This window comes from Salvia miltiorrhiza, chromosome 5 (genome assembly GCF_028751815.1).
Source record: "Salvia miltiorrhiza cultivar Shanhuang (shh) chromosome 5, IMPLAD_Smil_shh, whole genome shotgun sequence".
NCBI lineage: Eukaryota > Viridiplantae > Streptophyta > Magnoliopsida > Lamiales > Lamiaceae > Salvia > Salvia miltiorrhiza.
In genome coordinates, this window is record NC_080391.1 from 25,044,488 (window position 1) to 25,065,343 (window position 20,856).

Here is a 20,856-nt window from a genome sequence, read left to right on the forward strand (position 1 = left end):
TGTTATAAATAGAGATCAAAAAGGGCTTTCATTGGGTTGTAATGAGGGCTCTTTGGTAAGGTGAGTAGTTTTTTTAGGCAAAGTGACTCATCCCACAATCCATCAATCACAATGAACAAATCAACTTCACCATTTCTCTTATCAATCAAAAACCAAAATCCCTACATTTCATCTTTTCATCCTTAGTGAGATCTATCATGGCTATGATTCAAAAGGCAAATCACTCCCCTTTATGCTATTTTATTCACATTCATTTTCATTTCTTTTTCTTTTTGAGCTCATAGGGGATTAGTGATTTTCACACAATCAAAGCTTGATAAGCAATTTCAATCATTTCCCAAACTTTTTTCTTCATCAAAGCAACCACTAACACTCTAAGTTCTACCCCTTTATCATTGGTTCATTCAAAGAAAGGCTACAAGGCACAAAAGGGGTAAACTAGGATCATATGAGAATTTGGCACAATTGGGGTCAAGTGGCTAACAAAGGTGGCCTTAAATCACTTCAATATTAACAACACATCTACTTTTATTTTCAAGAGAGGACTCATGGCAAGTTCTAGAGACCAACATACATGCTCAATCGATTTACACTCAAGAACAAAATGAGATTGTGATAATATGACAATCAATGGCTCAAATCTTACAAGCTCATTATCAAGTTCTTGGAGGCAAAACATTTAACTCACTTGTCACAAGTTCAAACTTTTCATGCATAATCCACAAGTGATACACACAATTTCTTTTCAAAAGCAACATTCATATCATAAGCCCAACACACATTTCATCCAACGCATGTTTTTCAACAATCAAGCTCAAAAACAAAAGACAAGGAAAAGCTCAAAAACAGAGACAAAATCTCATTATTCGAAAACTAAACTAACTAAATAAATAAACAACGGATAAACGAGATAAGTAACCCATCTTCACCCTCCCCCCAAACTTATTTCACACAAAGGAGAAATAAGTTTGGATGAAGGAGAAAATGGTTACTTGTCTCGTACTCACAAACGAGGTGGAGGCTTAGGCGGTGGCCATTTCTCATCAAATTTGCATGCTCCATCCACCGCGACCCAAAAATATGGTGGCTTTGCAATTCTTGAGACATCCCGGGCGTCATGGTAATCTCGTTCACCATCTAGAGTACCACCACACTCAAACAATTCCTTATTAGACAAATCAAAGTGAAAATCAAAAGATGAAGATAAATAAAAGTGAAAGAAGCAAGCCTTCATAGAATCGCCTGTGGCGAGGTAAGGATCGACAAAATTTTTGACTTTGCTTTCTTTAAAGCTTGTGAAATCTTCATCTTTTTGAAATTGTAGAGGTTGTGTCGGAAAAGTTGGGCTCTCGACTTCAAGGGGTTTGGAGAATTGATCCTCATCTTCTTCATACTCTTCTTCAACTTCTTGAGGCTCTTCACTTAGCATTGGCATTGGTTCCTCATACAAGGTTCCATTTTGAAGGCTAATGGCCATGCACAAATCATCAATTCGCTTTTGATTTTCCATAGTGGTAGCCAAAGACCTCCTTTGCTCATCTAGCATAACCTCCGATTTTGCTAGACTTTTTTCTATCCAAGCTTGTGTAGTTATGAAGCATTGTAGGAGATCGTCTTTCGAATTCGATTTCTCCTCTTGATAGTATCGATTTCCCCCTTGGAAGCCTTCTTGAGTGGAATAAGAATTTTCATAATTCCAACTATTGAAATGGTCCTCATACTCCAATGGTGATTGCCACTCCATGGCATTGCACCCCATGTCATAATACTCACCATAGGAAGGTGTTGGTTGGAAGGCTTTTTGGATCATTGGTTGCCTACAATTTCTTTTGGCTTCCAAAACACGCAACTTAAGTTGCATCAACGCCAATTGTAGTTGGAGTTGCTCAACCAACTCATTCCTTCCATCATCCATTTTTGGTGCCGCTTTTACGGTTGTGGAGCAATTTTCTCTAACAAAAATAAATAAACATATAAATAAACAAACATAAAAACAATATCTAAATTAGATAAAAACAACTTTTCACAATATCAAAAGTAAAAACTCAACCAATCCCCGGCAACGGCGCCAAAAACTTGTTCGCTATTATTTTCACCACGCCGCAAGTATACGGTGTAGTTGCAACATAGGGAAGTAAGGTCGTATCCCACAAGGATTGGTGAATTCAAACTTCTAAATATTATTAATAAGTTGTTTTCAATCTATTTAGACAAACCAAAGATGAAGAGATATTGAGACTAAAACAAAGCTAAATAAAGCAAGTAAAGTAAATAACAATAACATAAACTTAGTTAATAAATTGGGGAATGACTCGAAGGAAAGTTATCCTAGGGACTAGATTTCGATGGATCGTAATGAACTTCAATCTAAATCAATATAAATCTTGATATGGCCTACTTATCTAGGGCGATCTCCCCACTAGTTTTAGCCCCCTCCCGGACGACTAAAACAGTAGATTACGGGTCATAATTGCCGTCCCCGGTCAATTTCTAACCTATAACTCCCAATAGCACAAAAGATCAATAAGCCCTCACCCACCTCTCAACCTCCCGGTTTATTGAGATGATATGTATCAAACTCCTAATCTATTGTAATTATCCTCTCCCGATTCAAATCACAAATTAGAAATGCACAAAAGGTGGCCAACCAATCATATAAGAGATAAATCTAGGACTTGAAAAGATAACAATAAGCACAATCAAGATATATATTGAACAAAGAAATCAATCCATTACAAATCCATCTAATCTAATCCCTAAGATAAGAGATTTTAGCCAAGCATATTCATAATAAAAGCAAATCTCAAGTCATAAGAAAACATAAATAAAGATATAGAGAGATAGAGATTCATAGACAAATCCTATAATCTTGATCTTCAATCATGTAGTCTTGATGAGCTCCTTTCCAAGTCTTCCCCTTCTTTATTTGATTTTGGTGTTGTTTTTGTGTGTGGAAGAGAGAAAAAATGGTAGAGAATGGAGGCTAGGGTTTGGAATTGGAGAGTTGGGGAAGATGAAGTGGGTGTGTGTGTTGAATGAATGGGGAAAAGAAGAGAAAAATGGAGTTTTGAGGCTAAAATCGCGTTTGGGGTCCATTTGGGGGAGCCCCGCCCTTTTCCCGCGGTCACGGCCCGCGTCCGCGGCCTTCAAACGTGGGGGATGCTCAGGGGACCCGCGGTCCCGCCCCGCGGCCGCGGGTGGTGACCGCGGGTGTCTCCTGAGTCGGGAACAGCTGACCCGCGGTCTTACCCCGCGGCCGCGGGTGGTGACCGCGGGGTACTGGGCGTTTTGCACAGTCCGCTCGTTTTGCTCCGTTCTCCCTCGTCCGGACTCGGATTTGGTCGCCGTTTGCGCTCACGGATTCCTCTCGAGACGTACTTCGATCTCATGTCTTCAAAATCCTCCAATTAATTCTTGATTTTCCCTGAAATCACTCCAAAACTACACCAAGGAATTAAAACTCAACAAAACTCAAAATTGGGATACAAACACATATTAGCAATCAATTCATGGGGGAAAATGACAACAATTCATGCGATATTGAGGTACGAAAACCATGTTTGTCAAAGATGTTTAAGGGACGGGAGTGTATTGGATATTAGAGAGTAATCCGTAATAAGGGTTACTTGTGTGGGCCTTTATTCGCATTACCCGACCCATCTCGCGGTCGTATGCATGCTCATCGGTAAACTGATACACACCTCAAATGGGTTCATTTTGAGACGGTACACTGGGCTTAAATGAGCACTTATTTGAATGCTAAGTAAATACATTTATGGTCAAATTTGGTGACGAAAGATTCATTGCCCTGCTTCATGTTCCATAGCCCGACAACAACAATTCGTTCATCTTTGTTGTTATAATACGAATTCTTGGACAACTTCGTCACTCTTGATGGGTAATTTTTAATATTCACATGTGACGCTGCAACATCCAACAGAATAAACGAAACTAATCAATTTGTTATTTGTTCTATTCCGTCCAACCATTTATCGTCATCTTCATCTTCAATCTTCTCTGAGTTAACCCAACTTGCGAATTCAACCCCCGTGAATCTTACATTCTCTTGCTCCAACAAGTCTTCACATGTGCTTGCCTCAGTTTTTGTTTCAGACGAGGGAACATATTCTTCTTCATCACTAACCGCAGACTCAGGCATGTCTATATTTTGATGATCCCATAGATCCCAAGTGTGCTTTGTGGCTTGTTGCACGTAAATGTTAGGATTTGGGTAATTCCATGAAGGTTAATCCACTAATTGGCGATTACCCCAAGTGTGCACAATTGCATGTTGCACGTAAACGCTGGAATTTGGGTCATCCCATGAAGGCCAATTTCCTAAGTGGCGACTACCCCAAGTGTGTGCGGGTTCAACTGTTTCTTAGACGGGAGTGACTGTATTTTGCTAATCCTAAGCGGGTGAATCTCCAGTTGAGATGTATAAGTAAGCATATATTTAGATTGCTTCCAACTCATCCTCCTGTTTGGATGGTGTGTCATATCCACCTCCATATGCAGAAGATTGAGGTGGAAAAAAAAGGGAGATAGAGACATCCACTAACCTCGTCATGAACAACAAAAATCTCGAGATAATATGGCTGAGACTCCAACAACCCAAGCAAATCATTATCCTCGGTAAGACGACTTTTACTTACAACCCTACCATTTAACTCATTCGTCAAATAATATAGGCTATAAGTAGCGCTTAATGAATTCTGCAACATCAAGTGTTTTATCATGTACAACGTGGTAGTCATGGTGTCTCCGAAAATATGCAAGAGCTGAGAAGAGCCGCTGATATATCATTACCATTGAAGGCACCTCTATAATTAACCGTAAAGTATCTAGTATTGTTAAGTTTATAAATGGAGATCTAAAATAATTCGGTGAGATCGACAACAAATCATCATTTGTTGACAAATTCTCAAAAAGTAGCAGAAATGGATGAAGAACAAAATAATCAGTTGCTCGAATATATTGCATGTAATAGAATAACGTTACACACCACAAAGACGAGTTATTTATACTATTTTACCTACTGAGGGCATTCATGTCTTTTCCTAGGTTTCACGGAGATTACATGCATTCGTGAGTATGATTCTTATAGTCAGGTGCACACCTTGTGTTATACTGAATCATGTAAGATACTCCACCGTTATAGAAGGTCCTTTATAGGGAAGACTTTAACTTTGTCACGGCTCTATCCCTATAAAAATATTTAATTCCGTAGAGCATTCCAACCATGTAGATATTTTATAATATATTCGGCTAGTCGCTAGACCAATGTACTGACCCTTTGATCATCTTCGACTAATTGCATACATGTCATCATCAGAACTGTCACATATATTACTCATCATCACGTATATTGATCCATCTACAAAAAATATAATAACTAAATAAATATATGAGCTAAAGAGAATTAAATGTCAAAATCCAAGAGCTAACATGTTATATTAATTGAAAACCTATTTGGCCGGTCGAAAAATTCGCTGGAAAAATGTGGTCGGTCATTGCCTACATTATCGGCGATGACTACCGACCAACTACATTTTTCCTGACTAATTTTTGGATCAGCTCATTTTAACATGTATTCTCAACGAATTTATGTCTATTCCTAATATATATAATAATAATATACCATTTGTCCCTACTAGAATAGACTCGTTTTCCATTTTGAGAGATTAATAATGTATTTTGAATATTTAATTGGTGTGTATGATCACACCACTTTTCCCTTAAAAGTAAGTTTCTTAATCTCCGTGCTCAAAAGAATTGAGCATATTTTAGTGGGACGGAGGAAATAATTACTAATGCATTCCTTAAAACATGTCCTACTTTACGTCTATTCTTGAAACAAAGTTTTAAATGATAAAACATGTTTGAACATGTTAAGAATTCACGTCTATAATATGCTCTATTCATCAATGTTAATTTAAATGATAAAATATACTACAACATGCTAATTTATTCATTAAAACATATCTTTAACAAAATAATAAGAATAATGATTACTAATTTATTTATTAATATATGCTCTATTCATTCAAAAAAAATTAATGTTTAATAAACATCATAACATCAAACAAAATATTTAAATAAACAATAAACCTCTTGGAACTTCAGTAAATTGTCTATTAAATATCATTTCATTACATTTTAAACATAAAAATGACATTACTTTTTTATATTGAAGGTGAGAATTCACGTGAAATAGCTGCACCACTTGAAAAAAATTACTTATTTGTGTTTATGTTTAAGTGTTTTGAGTATTTTGAATTTGTGATGGTGAGTGGTCGTCGGTTCTCATATATATATATATAGAATTATTATTTCAAATTCTTCATTTAAGATCGATTTCAAGGAAATTAATTGCATTTCATGTGAATACTTTATATATATTGATATTTCACATCATATTTTCGTTTATAATCATAATTATTTTTTTTTTAAATATGGCCGATCAACCGGCCGACCAGATGTTTTTCACGGCTGACCACGTTTTTTTTCTTCAGAAGTTTGTTTCTAGTGCCAATAAGAAAATATTAATTTTTAATATTTATATTTGATTGATTAGGGTGTTTTATTAGTTCATCTACCTTGCGAATTTATTACTTATGTATCGGCGGTGATTTTTTTGGTCAAGGGGCGGCCCCTAGCTTTTGAAAAAGCACAAGCTTTTTGTCCCCCACGCCAAACTTTGGCAGCACGCCGATCCAGGTCCGGCCTTCGCTTCACGCCTCCAGGCGCTCCGGCGACCGGTGACCAGCGACCTGCACAGCGCGGCCGAGAGCACGCCGCGACTCCAGGTCTGCCGCTTGCCGATCCAGACAAGAGAGAAATATATGGGATTTGGAACGAGAGCAAGAGAGTGAAGAAAAGCTGGCAGCACGCAGCGACTTTGGCAGCACGCCGAGTTGGACGGCTCCACCGCTTCTCCAGCTCCCCACCGCTTCTCCGGCCGGCCGCGCTCCAGGACGGTCTCTCATCTGCTCGGATTCTCGATCCGGTGGACGGCGCTGATAGCACGACGGGCCTGCCGATCCAGAGGGCTCTCACCGCGAGGGCTCTTCTCCGATCCAGACTCCAGACTCTCCTCCGTCGAGGGCTCTTCACCGATCCAGACTCCAGACTCTCCCACCACGAGGGCTCTTCTCCGGCCGGCCGCGAATCCAGACTCTCCACCGGCGCTCCTGCCGGTGATGGATTCGAGTTCGCCGGAAGTCCATCGTGACAAGGGGGGCCTCAATCTTCCCCTGGTCTCTTCTAATTTTGACAGGTCTCGATCTAATTCCCCTGCCAATGTTCCGTCTCAGCACCCGCCTCTCGTAAAGCCGGGTTATTCTTCCGGCGCAGTGGCTGTTGGGCAGCGCTCGTCGGGCTTTTCACCGGCGCAGAGTTTAATCGGTGAGCCTCACCAGGCCATCCCTGGTTTGATACAGCCGCTGCCGACTTCAGTAGCGCAGGTGCCGGGTTCTGCTCCGGCTGTTTCTTTCGCTGCCAAAGTAGCTGATAAAGTCCAACCCAAATCCCTTAAGAAGCCGGATGTTGCAGCATATGGCCTCCGAGGCCTTCAAATACAGCGACAAGGAGAGGTTGTCACCCTTTCAGTGCCCAAATCGGAATATCAAACAAAGTTGGAAGAGTTTCAATTTGCACTAATCGGTAGACTTATCCAACGTAAAGGGGACAAGCCACGCACGTTCGCCGACCTCTCTCATGAACTTCGAACCATATGGCAGTGCGCCGACTGTCAACTGGTGCCCATGGCTAAGGGATTCTTCGTTGTTAAATTTTTGACGATGGAAGCGAAAAAGAAAGCTAAGGGGAGTTCTTTTCTCCAACTGTCAATCGGCCACGTACGCTTCCGTGAATGGACTAGGTATTTCGATCCGTATAAGGAAGTGTCGTCTCTGGCTCAGGTATGGGTTCGGATATATTATCTCCCTGTGGAGTTATGGACTCCGGTGATTATTGCTGGTATAGGTCGTGTGCTTGGTCATCCTATGCGAATTGATAATGCCTCCGCAACTGGTCATGTGGGACACTTTGCGCGGGTTTTGGTGGAACTTGACATGGCTTTGCCTATTCTCAACTCGATGTACATTGATGACGACGATAGATCGTTCTACATTGAGTTTGGTTTTGAATCTATGCCCCTTTTTTGCTCGCGTTGTAAACTTACAGGTCATTCAACGGATAAATGCCGGAGAGCTGAGAGAGCCACGAGCAAGCAAAAGATCACTGAGCCTCCTGTTGTGGTTGTGAAGAATCTTGATAAGGAAGAGGGTCCGACTTCTGCATGGCAGCCCAAAGTTGATATTCTTAAACCTCTATCAGGTCCTGATCTTCTAGACGCGGCACCTTTTAAGAAAAATGATCTCCCTCTGGCGGGGGATGCTAACCGATATCAAGCGCTAGATGAGGATGAGGAAGAGGAAGTGGAGGAGACTATCATTGCGGACTCCAATTATGAAGCAGAGCCTTTACATGAGGAAGAAAATGTTGGGTCGCCTCACACGGACAAGGCTAGTGATAAGGAGGGCTCGAATGTAGAGGGAACTTTGGAGTTGGATTCTGGAACGAATAGTGGAGCTGTGGCAGAGCAACAACCGGTAGTTGGGGCAGAAGATTCAGCGAGCCAGCGGGTTAATTCGCCGATTAAGGAAGTTGATTTTGATAATAAATCCATTTCTTCTCCGGATGACATGGCGAGTCGTATTATTAGGTTAGAGGAGCAAGTTAATCAGGGGATGCAGTTGCTCTCGGAGCAGAAGCGCGGACGTGGTCGTCCAAAGGGCTCGGTAAAGGGACGAGACCCTATACATGCAATTCCAGAAGGTTGTATTAAAAGTCGTCTCAGGAATGCGGAAGAAATGGGTAACAAACCGATGGAGTTTGTGGTTGACGTTACCAATAGGCCTAGTATGATTGCAATGAATAATGTCGTCCATAGGCGTTGGTCGGATGATTTGGATAATGATCCTGACTTTCCTTTTTGAGTTCTTCTCCTTCGCTTTTTAAGTTTTTGTACCCTTAGTCTGCATTTTGTGCTTTCAAGGGATGTTTTTTCTTTTTCACTTTATAATACTCCCTCCGTCCACGAAATGAGTACCCATATTTCCTTTTTCGTCCGTCCACGAAATGAGTACCCATTTCCCTTTTTGGCAAGTGTACCCCACACATCTCTTTAATTAATACACTCAAAAAGTGGGACCCTTAAACTATTCACACTACACTCCATACATTTCTTAAAACCCGTGCCGTCCACAAATGGGTACTCATTTCGTGGACGGAGGGAGTAAACCTCAATTTAATAATTAGTTCATCTACAAAGGTTTGATTTAATTAAAAAATAAACAATCATAGTGTCAATGGATCATTTTTTACTTTTAACAAATAGGATGCACATTAAATATTACAAAACGATGCGTATAAATTATATTATGCGCATAAATCGAATTATAAACATACCATTATTCGTATAAATCGTATTATGAACATTTTTCTTTTATAATATTAAAAGTTACTAGTACAATACAAGCTAGTTACCTATTAATATTGATATTAGTTTTAAGTGTTATTTATAAAAAAACAAAAAGAATACCAATAATGCTCGTTATCATAAATTGCATAAAGCATAATTGTATTACGCGAAAAATCATGAACTTTAATTGGTTTGATTTTCAAATTTTCCATGAACTTTTTTTTTATCAAAAATTCCCTGAATTTAATCATCTGAACAATTTTTTCATTATTTTTTCTCCAGTGAAGCTCTGGGCTGACATGGCAATTTTTAAGCAATATGAGCTGATATGGCGCTTACGTGGACCGAAAATTGACACATGAAAAATAATATATAAAAAACAAAAAAAAGTAAAATTCTTCTTCTTCTCGCATCATTCTATAGTAGACCTCCACCGCCGCCGTCCACCGCAGATCTCGCATCATTCCAGAAATTCTTCTTCTCCCCAGACCTCTACCGCCGCCGTCCACCACAAACCTCGCGCTGTTCTTCTTCCTCCCCAAACATCCATCGTCGCAGTCCACTTTTCTCTCTCGTAAATTCTTCTTCTTCCCCAGATTTCGCGCCGCCAACCTCACACCTCACTAGGGTTTGCACCCCCTTTCGCGCGGCACCACCACCCGACCTCGCGCCGCCTAGGGTTTGCGCTCCCTTTCGCGCGGCGCCACCACCCCACCTCGCACCGCCTTTCATCGCTCTGGCCGAGATTAAGGCATGAGAGATCTGGGAAACTAGGGCTTTGCAAAACTGAGGACAGGGGCGGTCTGCTGGGCGGCTCTTCGTCGGAGTTCAGAGAGGAGAAGACGGGGGTTGGAATTTGAAGTAAAATGACGTCGTTTTACTCCCAACTAAACGACGTCGTTTTGGTTCCCGTCCGGCGGTACCGTATCATTTTTCAGGTCACTCAAAAATGCCATGTCATCACTCACTTTGGGGATTTTCGAAAATCATGGAAAAATTGTTCACCACTTTAAATTTAGGAAATTTTTGATAATAAAAAAAAAATCATGAAAAATTTGGAAATCCGACCAAAATTCGTGATGTTTGGCGTAATTAACCCTATATTATACATCAAATAGTATTATGCGCATAAATAGTATGCGCATTAAATATTTACAAAACGATGCGCATAAATCGTATTATACAGTATTATGGGCATATTACTTCCCGCATAAAATAAGGTTTTTGTCAAATAAAACGAATGACAAGCATCTCTGTACAATGAAGTTTTCAAATTTAATAATCAAACTCCCAATGACCTGTACTTCTACGACACAATGACAATTTTTTCATTCCAAATAAATAATATATACTCACTCGTCCTTATAAAAAGTATTCATTTATAAATGGCACGAATTTTAATAAAATAATTGAATATGTTAGAGCACCCGCATCGCGGGTACTCGAGGAGCTCCTCGAGGAGATGGAGGGCATCGAGGAGGGCGATGCAGCGTGGAGCTCCTCGAGGACTCCTCGAGTTATCGAGTATCCTCGAATGGGCGGAGGAGATGGCGCGTGCAATGCACGCGCCCAATTTAAAAAAAAAGGAAAAATTCGAAAATTCGAATTATATTCGAATTTTGACTGCAGCTCCTCGGTTTCCGCACCTTTGACCGACCGTTTTCCTTTTTTTTTTTTCTCCTTCTTCTCTTCTTTAAAACACCCCACCTTCTTCCTTCTTCTCTTCACACCTCTTCTCCTTCTTCCTTCTTCTCTTCACACCTCTTCTTCTCCTACAATTTTCTCCGTCATGGATCCACACAACCCTTTCTACGATCCAAATTGGTGCCCCGATCTCTCCTCCGATTATCATCCTGATATGGGAGGAATCAACTTGGAGGAGAGCCCGCCCGAGGAGGAACCGGTCAGTGCTCAGCAGAGTGTCTCCCCACCAAAGAAAGGCGGCCGGAGGAAGGAAATGGCCACCAAAATCAAGCACGACAAGGCCGCTAGGTACCGTCATACGTATGCTCCCGAGCATACGGATCTCATCGTCCAAATTTGGGCGGAGGAGACCAACGACTCGATCCGTGGGACGGATCAGAAGGGAGAGGCATATTGGGGCCGGATCCGCGAACGTGTGAACCCCATCCTCAACGTCGACCTTAAGATCAAGCAACTTCAAGGCCACTGGTCCCGGGTGAGCGCGGATGTGCGTCTCTGGGAAGCTGTTTGGGTTGAGACGCGCAACAATTGGCCGTCCGGTCATTCGGATGATATGATTCGTGAAAAGGCCCAAACCATCTTCAAGGCTCGAAGCCCACACAGGGCCTCCTTCAATTTCTGGAACGCGTGGAGAGTTCTCCGGAACAATCCCAAGTTCAAGTCGATGTACCTCCTTGGAGACGTGCATGCCTCCAAGAGGACAAAGACTATGGAGGAGGGCGGCTTCACCACCTCGGCGTCGGGCGAGGAGATCTCTTCTGCCCGGCCCATTGGCAACAAGGCGGCGGCCAAGGCGGCGGCGAAAGGGAAAGGGAAGGCAGCAGCGTCGCATACGAGCTCGGATCCTCCACCAAAAATTGTGGAGAGGTTGGATAGGAACGACGCGCAGATGAGGGCATTCACCGCCCAGTACCAGCGGATGAACGATATCCGGGAGAGGGAGCTCGATATGCAGCTCCTGAACACGGATACGACGCACATGACGGACGCACAACGTGCATTGCACGCGTCCATGGTCGCCGACGTGCTCAGGCGTCGTGGTCTATCCTAGGCTTTTAATTATGTGATTTTAATGATGTTTTAGGTTTTTTAAATTTTTATGTTTTTTTTTTTGGTGTTTTTAAATTTTTATGTATTTTTTTTTTATGTTTTAAGTAATTTTAAATTTTATGTTTAATCCAGTATTTAAATATGCAATTTAAATTATGCAATAAAATTTAAATGAAAAACATAAAATCAAAACTAATATTATCAAGTAGGCTATCAAGGAACCCCAATGCAGCACTACCTACTCAATAACACAAACACTATCAAGTAGGCTATCAAGGAGGCTATCAATGAGGTCCCAATGCGGATGCTCTTATGAGTGGAGTAAACGTATCACTTTATTGTAAGTGAAAAACTTATCAAAAATAAACTGGATACATTTTATGACGACGGAGGGAGTAAAAAAGATAAAAAAGTATGAAATGTAACAAATTTAAAAAATGGGAATATTTGGTACCAAGGGCGGAGCTAGGGGTGGGGCAGGGGGGGTCACTGGGCCCCCTAAGATTTTAAAAAATAGTAAGGGTATTTTTGCAATTTTATATTAAAAATAAAAGAAATAGGAGTATGATTTTATCTTCATCATTATCGTGTTGAGCTATTTTATATTATATTCTGTATTTGCACTATAATTTTCAATATTTAATAATTTTATTGTAAATTACGTCGTAATATGAATATTGCGTGGATAACTAATTCATGTAAACTTTAAGTCAATAATCCGATGACAGAAAAAAATGGGGGGACGAAATTGCAAAAAATTGAAAAGATGGTGATTTAATTCGTCACATTTCAAAAGTCACGTTAAAATTGTAATTCGAAATAGTTTATTATTTTATTTGCCAAAACCCCAAGTTTTATCCTTATTGATTTTTTGAAGTTGTTTTATATGAACTTGAAAATATGTTTGAAATGTATTTTTTGTAATTTAAATGATATTATAATTGCGTTAATGATTATTATTTATTTTTAATTTAATTCATTTTATTTTTTTATTATTATTTTTATAATAATTTTATGGGTCAAAATTTAAAATACCCACCTTCATAACTTATCTATCAAAAATACCCACTTTCACAAAACACCTATCAACCATATCCAACTCATTATTAATGCCAAAACTACCCCTCAACAAATCCTCTACAAATCCATCATTAAACCATTTCATGTTCAAATTATCAAAATTCAATTAAGACATAATCAGGCCCAACATGCTTCCGTACAACTTCTAAATAATTCAAATCATAAATCAACAGTATACCTTTCGTCGACTGGTCACCTTCCGGAGCTTTTATCGCGTTTTACGGACTTCTTGCCTCCTCGGCCTTCGTCCAACCACCCACTCACAAGTGATGGTTGCAACCTTCTCCCTTCACTGTGTTTCGGCTTTCGCCGAATGGTCACCTTCAGGAATCAGTTTCCCTCCTTCACTGTGTCTCGACGTCAAATATTTTTGTTGAAAAATGAAATAAAAATATTTTTACTAAACCGGAATAGTTGGACAAAAACAAAGTGTTTATAGAGGAATTATATAAAATTTAATTTATTTCATAAAATACTCCCCAAGGGAGGAGACTAACTTGTTTTAGCTACTCATAGTAGCTAATCCTTGTGTACATAAAATAAAAGAAAACTAAAACTAAATACGAAAACTTTGAAACAAGAATTAAAAAAAAATACAAAGATAATTTCTAGAGAGAGGAAGTAGTGTGTGAAAATGTTGTGATTTTCGGATGTCCTTCTTCTCTCCAGCACTTGGGTTTTTATAGAGGTTTGAACCCCTCTATTATTGCTCGGTTGTTGGCCTCGGATTCCATCTTCGTGGCCAGCTTGCTTGAAATTGACAGCCACCTTCTTTTGTTGGCCATTATTGCCGACACTTGTTGGTGTCATCACATGGTGCTGGACCCTTGCTTTATCGCTTTGTGATAATGCTGGTAGGGGCCGGCTGCTTTTCCTTCCACTCACGTTTGTCCTGGAGCGTTTGGTGAGTGGTCCTCCTGTCATTCCACCCACTTTTGTCGTTTCTTTTGTGGGTGCGATCCTTGCTGTGAATCACATGATTCACTTTGCTTTGTCGGCCACCTTACTTTTTTGGTGCCCGCGGGGTTCTCCCCTTTGGAGTCTGATGTTTGTCATGCTCATCAGACCGGAACCTCCTTCTATCAGGTTTCGGGAAGAAACCTTTGCCGAATTCTGGCTCCTTCTGCGACGAACATTGATCGCAGATTTTCTCGATCCACTGGCCCAGATGAGCCATATTGCAGAATTTGCGACGAGTCTCCTTGCTCCCCGCAATCTTGTTGTCCCATATCGTTTGCCTCTTATTCTCGAAGGATTTTTCGGCAAACTGGGTTGTTGTTCCTGTCATTGTGTTAACCAGGAACGTTCCTAGATCCGAGCTTTGAAAGAACTTGAATCTAGACTTCATTTTGTCCATCTCTGTGAGACAGACCCATAGTCCCCATGCTCGTCTCGTGGAGATTTGATTCTCCGTGAATGTTGAGACGATTGCGGCTTGAAATTCAGGAACTTTGATCCGGTTCAAGGCTCCCGTATCTGGTCTTCGAAGCTTGATGAAATGGAAAGCTTCATAGACTCCTTTTCCCACGGGTTCTGGTGCTGCGCTGAAGAAGTACAGTTCCAGAACATCTCCCCGTTTAAGGGACTCGTTGTTCTCCCAGGCTTCAAACACCGTTCTTTGGATCCATTTGGGTAGACCCTTGATTTCGTTGAAGGCTGGAGAGGTGGTATAAACTGAGGCTAATGCCCCAAACTCATACCATTCCTTGACGTCATTTGGATTGGCTCCTGGATTCATCCAAACTCTTGGATATTTTCCTGCAACATCAACCCGGCAATTTCCCGGATTAATGCCCCTTCTTGTGAGAAGTTTCTCCCACCTGTCTTGATACATCTGCCAAGAAGGAGAAATATCAATAAAATTAGTATCAACCTTAACTTGGCCTGTCATGGGCCTAAGATTGATCTCTTCCTCTTTTACCCCAGAGGTGGAGGGTTGACATGTTGATTCAGGGTGTGACCCCTTAACAACATCTTTTCCTTTGGGCTCCGGCTGTAAAACCGGCGCCTTAGGACTCGTGCTAGGGGTACTTGAATCCCCTGCTACAGGTAATCCGCCCTATACGGAAAGCATTGCTTTATTCCGATTATCTCGGAAAACGCGCAAGAGCGGCTTGTTGAGAGCTTCCTGAAGATTGAACATCTTCATGAAGCAAGCATCGATTTGGTTGGATACTTGGGCTTCGTCAGCCGCTTGTATCTTTCCCGCTTGTTTAGTGTGTAGAACACACTTCTGCCATTCTTGTTGTAGCAGCTCTAGACTTTCGAAGAGCTGCCCCTGTATTGCCCCGATGGCCTCCGCTTCAGGGAGCTCCATCCCTTGTAAGGAAATCTGCAAGAACATTCTGATCAGATTTCAAAATGACAATATCATAATCATAATATTGGCATTCTGCTTGCCATCTAATCAATCTAGCCTTTTCAGGTTTAGATTCAATCCTTTTTGTTAAGAAAGCTTTAACGTTAGTGTTATCTACTTTCAAAACGAATTTTTTAGCAAGTAAGAAAAGCGGCCATTTTTTAAACGCCTTTCGCACTGCAAAGAATTCCTTCTCGTTGATGTGCCATCGCACAGCTTCGTTGTCGGAGAAAAGGCCACTACATATCTGCAAGGTTCTTCTCCAAAAGGGATGATCTTGGTAAGAATAGCTGCCCACCAGAAATCACTCGCGTCAGTGTAGAGGACCAAATCATCCTCGTCTTGTGGTATTGAAAGCTTCGGGAGATTTTTGCAAATCTCTTTTAACTTCTTCATACCCTCCCGATGTTCCTCCTTCCATATGAATGGAACATCTTTCTTCAGTAGTGGACTGAAAACCTTTCTGTATTCTGCAAGGTTTTTGATAAACATCCCTGCAAAATTGACAACTCCGAGAAAGCTTTGGAGCTGCTTTTTCTCCTTGAGATCCTCCGGAAATCCCTGGACTTTTTCCACAATATGATCTTGTAGAATTATCCCAGATTCATCGATCTCAATTCCCAGAAACTCCATCTTCTGGGTGGCTATAACTGCCTTCTTTTCAGACAGCACTAGTCCTTCTTGTTGACAAACATCCGCAAAGATCTCCAGATGCCTGACATGTTCATGAATGTTCTTTGATGCAATGAGAATGTCATCAATATAAACAAACATAAACGAAGAATAATCTTTGAAGAGATTATCCATCTTCCTTTGGAATATCTGAGGCGCGTTGGCTAGCCCCATTGGCATGACATTCCAGACATAATGTCCTTGAGGAGTTGAGAAGGCTGTGAACTTCTTACTCCCTTCCTCCATGCGAATCTGGTAGAAACCTGATTTGCAATCGAACTTTGAGAATACCCTTGCACTTCTGATGCAGTTGATAAGGTGTTCTCTGCTTGGGATGAAGTATCCGTCAAACTCAAGAATATCATTAATCCCTTTATAATTAATGACCAATCTTGGCTTTCCTCGCTTGATCTCCCCATGATTTCTCACCAGAAATCCAGGACTGCTGTAGGGTGATCTTCCTTCTTCGATCAGCTTTAAATCAAGGTGTTCCTTGATTATACTCATCATATCCTGTTGATCTCGAGGGTTCATCAGGATAGGTCTGAACCTTACGAACTCATGCTCCTTTCCAGTTTTGACTTTCAAGGTTGCTCTGAGCTGGTTCTTGTCCCACCATGCCAAAGGATTCTCATGGTAACACTTCTGAATCCTCCTTTTGACGTCGGCAATGGACACTTGTTCTTCTTCCTTGATATCTTTGTGTGATATCAGGGATACTTTGAGGATTTGAGTTTCTTCCTCAGAGAGATTTGGGAATCCCTCAGTTCTGCATTTGAGCAAAACTTCTCCGAATCTCCTTTGATCCTTCATTTGGGGTCTCCGGAGTCTGCCATCATCACCACGCTTGCTGCGGAATTTGATTGGCATTGAGCGATGAAAAGCTCCATTGAGCCTTTGCACAATGATTTTGTGATCACAATTGGTTGTGAACACTAGCCTCCTAGCTTCATTGTCCTGTATGTACCTCTTGAAGCTTTGCAGAAAATTATTTCCGAATAATATATCTGCTCCGGTATCATGGAAATAAATTGGTGGAGTCTTGATCTTGTACCAAGGTGTCTGTCCTGCTCCGCCGATCAATATTTCCGTTTGTTTTACTCTTTTTGATAGAAGTAAAATCTTTTTGGAGAAATCCCTTCCTGCAATTCGAGGTAGATCTTCTTCCACTTCTGTTGGAAAGACTCCTCGTTTTGCTGTACAGATTCCTGCTCCTGAATCCACATAAGCAGCAAAGTATTCTGCTTTGAATTCTTCATATAACATCCCTACAGAGATGTATATCGAGAATGGACTGGTCATTGGATCATCACTCTTTGGCGTCCAATGGTGATCTCCATTCCTCCTGATTTCCATGACCATGGTTTATATTTGTCAAGGAAATCTCGTCCTAAGATCAGGACGTCCGCTTCTTGTCCGGCCTGGCCTTCGATTTGGATTTCAAAACCTCCAACCTCCAGAGTTCCGATGTATCGGTTGTCTCCTGGATTTGCCAAATAATACAACGAACTACAAGGAAACCTGTTCTCCCTGCTTGTTGTATCAAATCTCGTGGAAACTTGTCTCCATCCTTCGGGACATTTGAGTTTGATTCTCATGTCCGAAGCTGGTGTTTCCTGAATCGCCCTTCTCTCATATGATTGAGAGAAACTCCTTGTTATAGGCCCTGAAGTTAGCCTATTTCCTTGGAATGATAGCCTTGGTGCTCCTAGTCTGAGACTCTGAGTATGGCTAAGCACCGGCTTGTCTCCAATGTCGATGTCGATTTCTCTGATCTGAGGAATCTCCACTCGGTTTGGATTGACTGCCTTGGCAACCTCCTTGAATATTTCTGGAATTTCAATATATTCTCTTCCCAGAAATAATTCCGTATGATGGGAATTTGATAGGGCATACGAGACTTGGTAAGTCAGTGAGTATGGCCTATTTCCATCCGTCATGTATTCCTTCTTCTTGTAGTCCTGATAGAGAGTCAGGGCTCGGCTGAAGGATGAATCTTGTAGATTATAAGCGATTTGTGGATAGAACGCGGTTATAATCTTCTTGGCATAGAGATTGCCTGAAAAAGCTCCAAGAATTGAACCTCTGGCATCTCTGATCCTTTTGTCGCAGAGTGCGACATCAATTGGTTGGTCTGTCCCTGGGAAAAGGGAAGATTTGATTACCAACTGAATTGCTCCAATATGAATCCATTTCATCGTATTTGCGACTTCTGGCTTCATTTTCTTGAGATCCTGCCTTATTTCTTCGGCTGGAACCAGCTGGATTTCCACCTGATTACTTGTGATCTCAATCGGAAGCGCCATTTCTTGGCTTGTGACGCCAAAAAAGACATGATGCTTCCTTTTAGTTGGAATCAAGCTATTAATAACTCGATTCAATCTTCCATTGGAAAACCCTTGATAGGTTTGAACCTCCTCGGTTTCCTTCTTGAGTTTTCTCACGAGCTTCTTCACCACTTCTTCTTGTGGAATCAGAAAATGGCTGGTAAATCCATTCTGATCCTCCTTCTGGGTGTGGTGAACCTCTTGCTCCTCTTTAGTCTGACTCGTCTCCGGTTGATCCATCGGTCATCTCCGAATCCTCAGAACTAAAGACCTCTTCTTGCTCATATATACTCTCATCAGAGGATATATCTTCAAACTGATACACGGGTATCAATTCTTGGTGGTAGATAGCGTCTTCGATATCCGGTGTGGATTCGAATCTTCTTATCTTCCTTTTCTCGTTGTCTGGGCAATTGGTTGAAATATGCCCCTTTGCACCGCACGACCAGCAGTTGCAATCCTTAAAACTTTCATTTGCTTTGGCCTGAGTGCGCCTGAAAGTTTTTCTCGCCGGGATTCTCTTTTGATTTGAGAATCGGTTTCTTGATGGTCCGCTCCGTTGGCCTGACTTGTAGGAGCGCGCCTTCTGTCTAGTCCACATAGTTCTCGGCTTCCAAGAACTCCTTCTGGACTTTCTTTCATAGGGTTGATACCTATGTTTCTTTCAGCTTTTCCTTTGATATAGCAACTCAGCACCAATCTCTGTTGGAAGATCAATGTTGTCGCACATCAATGGAGATTTCTTGTTGACTCTCCTCAATCTCTTGAGATTCCTCTGGTCTGCTGCCTTCTGGCACCATTCGGACAGCTTCTTGTGGACATAAGACATCCTCCTTGAAGCGCTATCAAGTGGATATCCTCCTGGTGATACATACTCGTTGATGAGCATTTCCCTCCATGGACTCGGAAACTTTGGGAAAAAGAGATCCATGGCTTTCTGATCATCAACTTCCCCCATATGGACATATAGGGTGTATAGACGCAGAAATTCATCGAGAGCTTTTGGCTCTAGCACCATCAACCTTAGATTGTAAAGTGTCTGTTGATATTTCTTGCGCTTCTCCTCCGCGGATCCTTCGAAAAAACCCATTCCCAAGAAATGGATTTTTATTTGTCTAGTAGTTTCCTTAATGATATCATACATTGAGGTACTACTAAACATTTCTTCCCTTGCTGGAATCGCAATTTTGTCCCAGTATTGTTTTGCCATGCCTGCCAAACTGGCTTCGAAGACCCTGGCAAATTCCTTTTTATCGTAATCAATTGTGGCAATCACGACTTTTAATGATGAAGCTCATTCGTCGATGAGACCCTCCCATTCTTTGAAGCTGGCTTCGTCGAGGTTGAGAATCAATCCATATGGATGGACTGGTTCCAGTGTGACCTTTCCTACAGGAGTATCCTGCATCTTAGGCCTCCGTCGCCTGGTTCGTTGGAACTGGCTTGCATCGTCTTGAGCTGACCCCTTCTTTGACGATTCTTCTCCTTGAGGCTCTGTTTTGGGAACCTCATCTCCTTGGTTCATCTTTAGATCCACCATATTGAGGTTAGCAAAAGACTCTGCTAACTCTTGTAGATCTTCTAATCCGATTCTGTCAAGGCTATCCATGATATTTGCCTTTCATAATTCGGATTATGTCCTCCGGCTGCAACTCTTTGGGTGTTGCATCGAATAGAGATGTAGACGTCGGGTCTTTGGACCATTGATTCCGAATTTTTCCGGAACATGGTTTTCGCCTTTCGATCTCCTCCATTCTTTTCTGGATATCACGCAAGAGGGTAAGTATTTCCTCTTGTTTGAGTGATATTCTGCTCAGCTCCATCGGTAGATCATACAGCTTGACGCCATAATATTCCACCGTCTTCTGGATCTCCCGCAAGTTGACGTTGTCGGAAGAGCTTGGTTCGATCTTTTGGTAGTTTGGATAAACTACTCCCGCCTTGTCTTTTGGTTCCATCAATCGTGCGATTGATGGGCCTCGTCCCTGTTTCGTTCAATCGCCGCTCTGGCTGCGGCCATTCTCATGAGATGCTCATGATAGAATTGGATACTCGCGATAATATCGCGAATAAGCTCGATATCTCCTCCTCGTCTTAGGTTGGTTACGAGGACTCGATTGTTCCATTTGAGATCGCCTATAAAGCGACTGGTTTCTATCTCCAAATTCTGGAGAGAG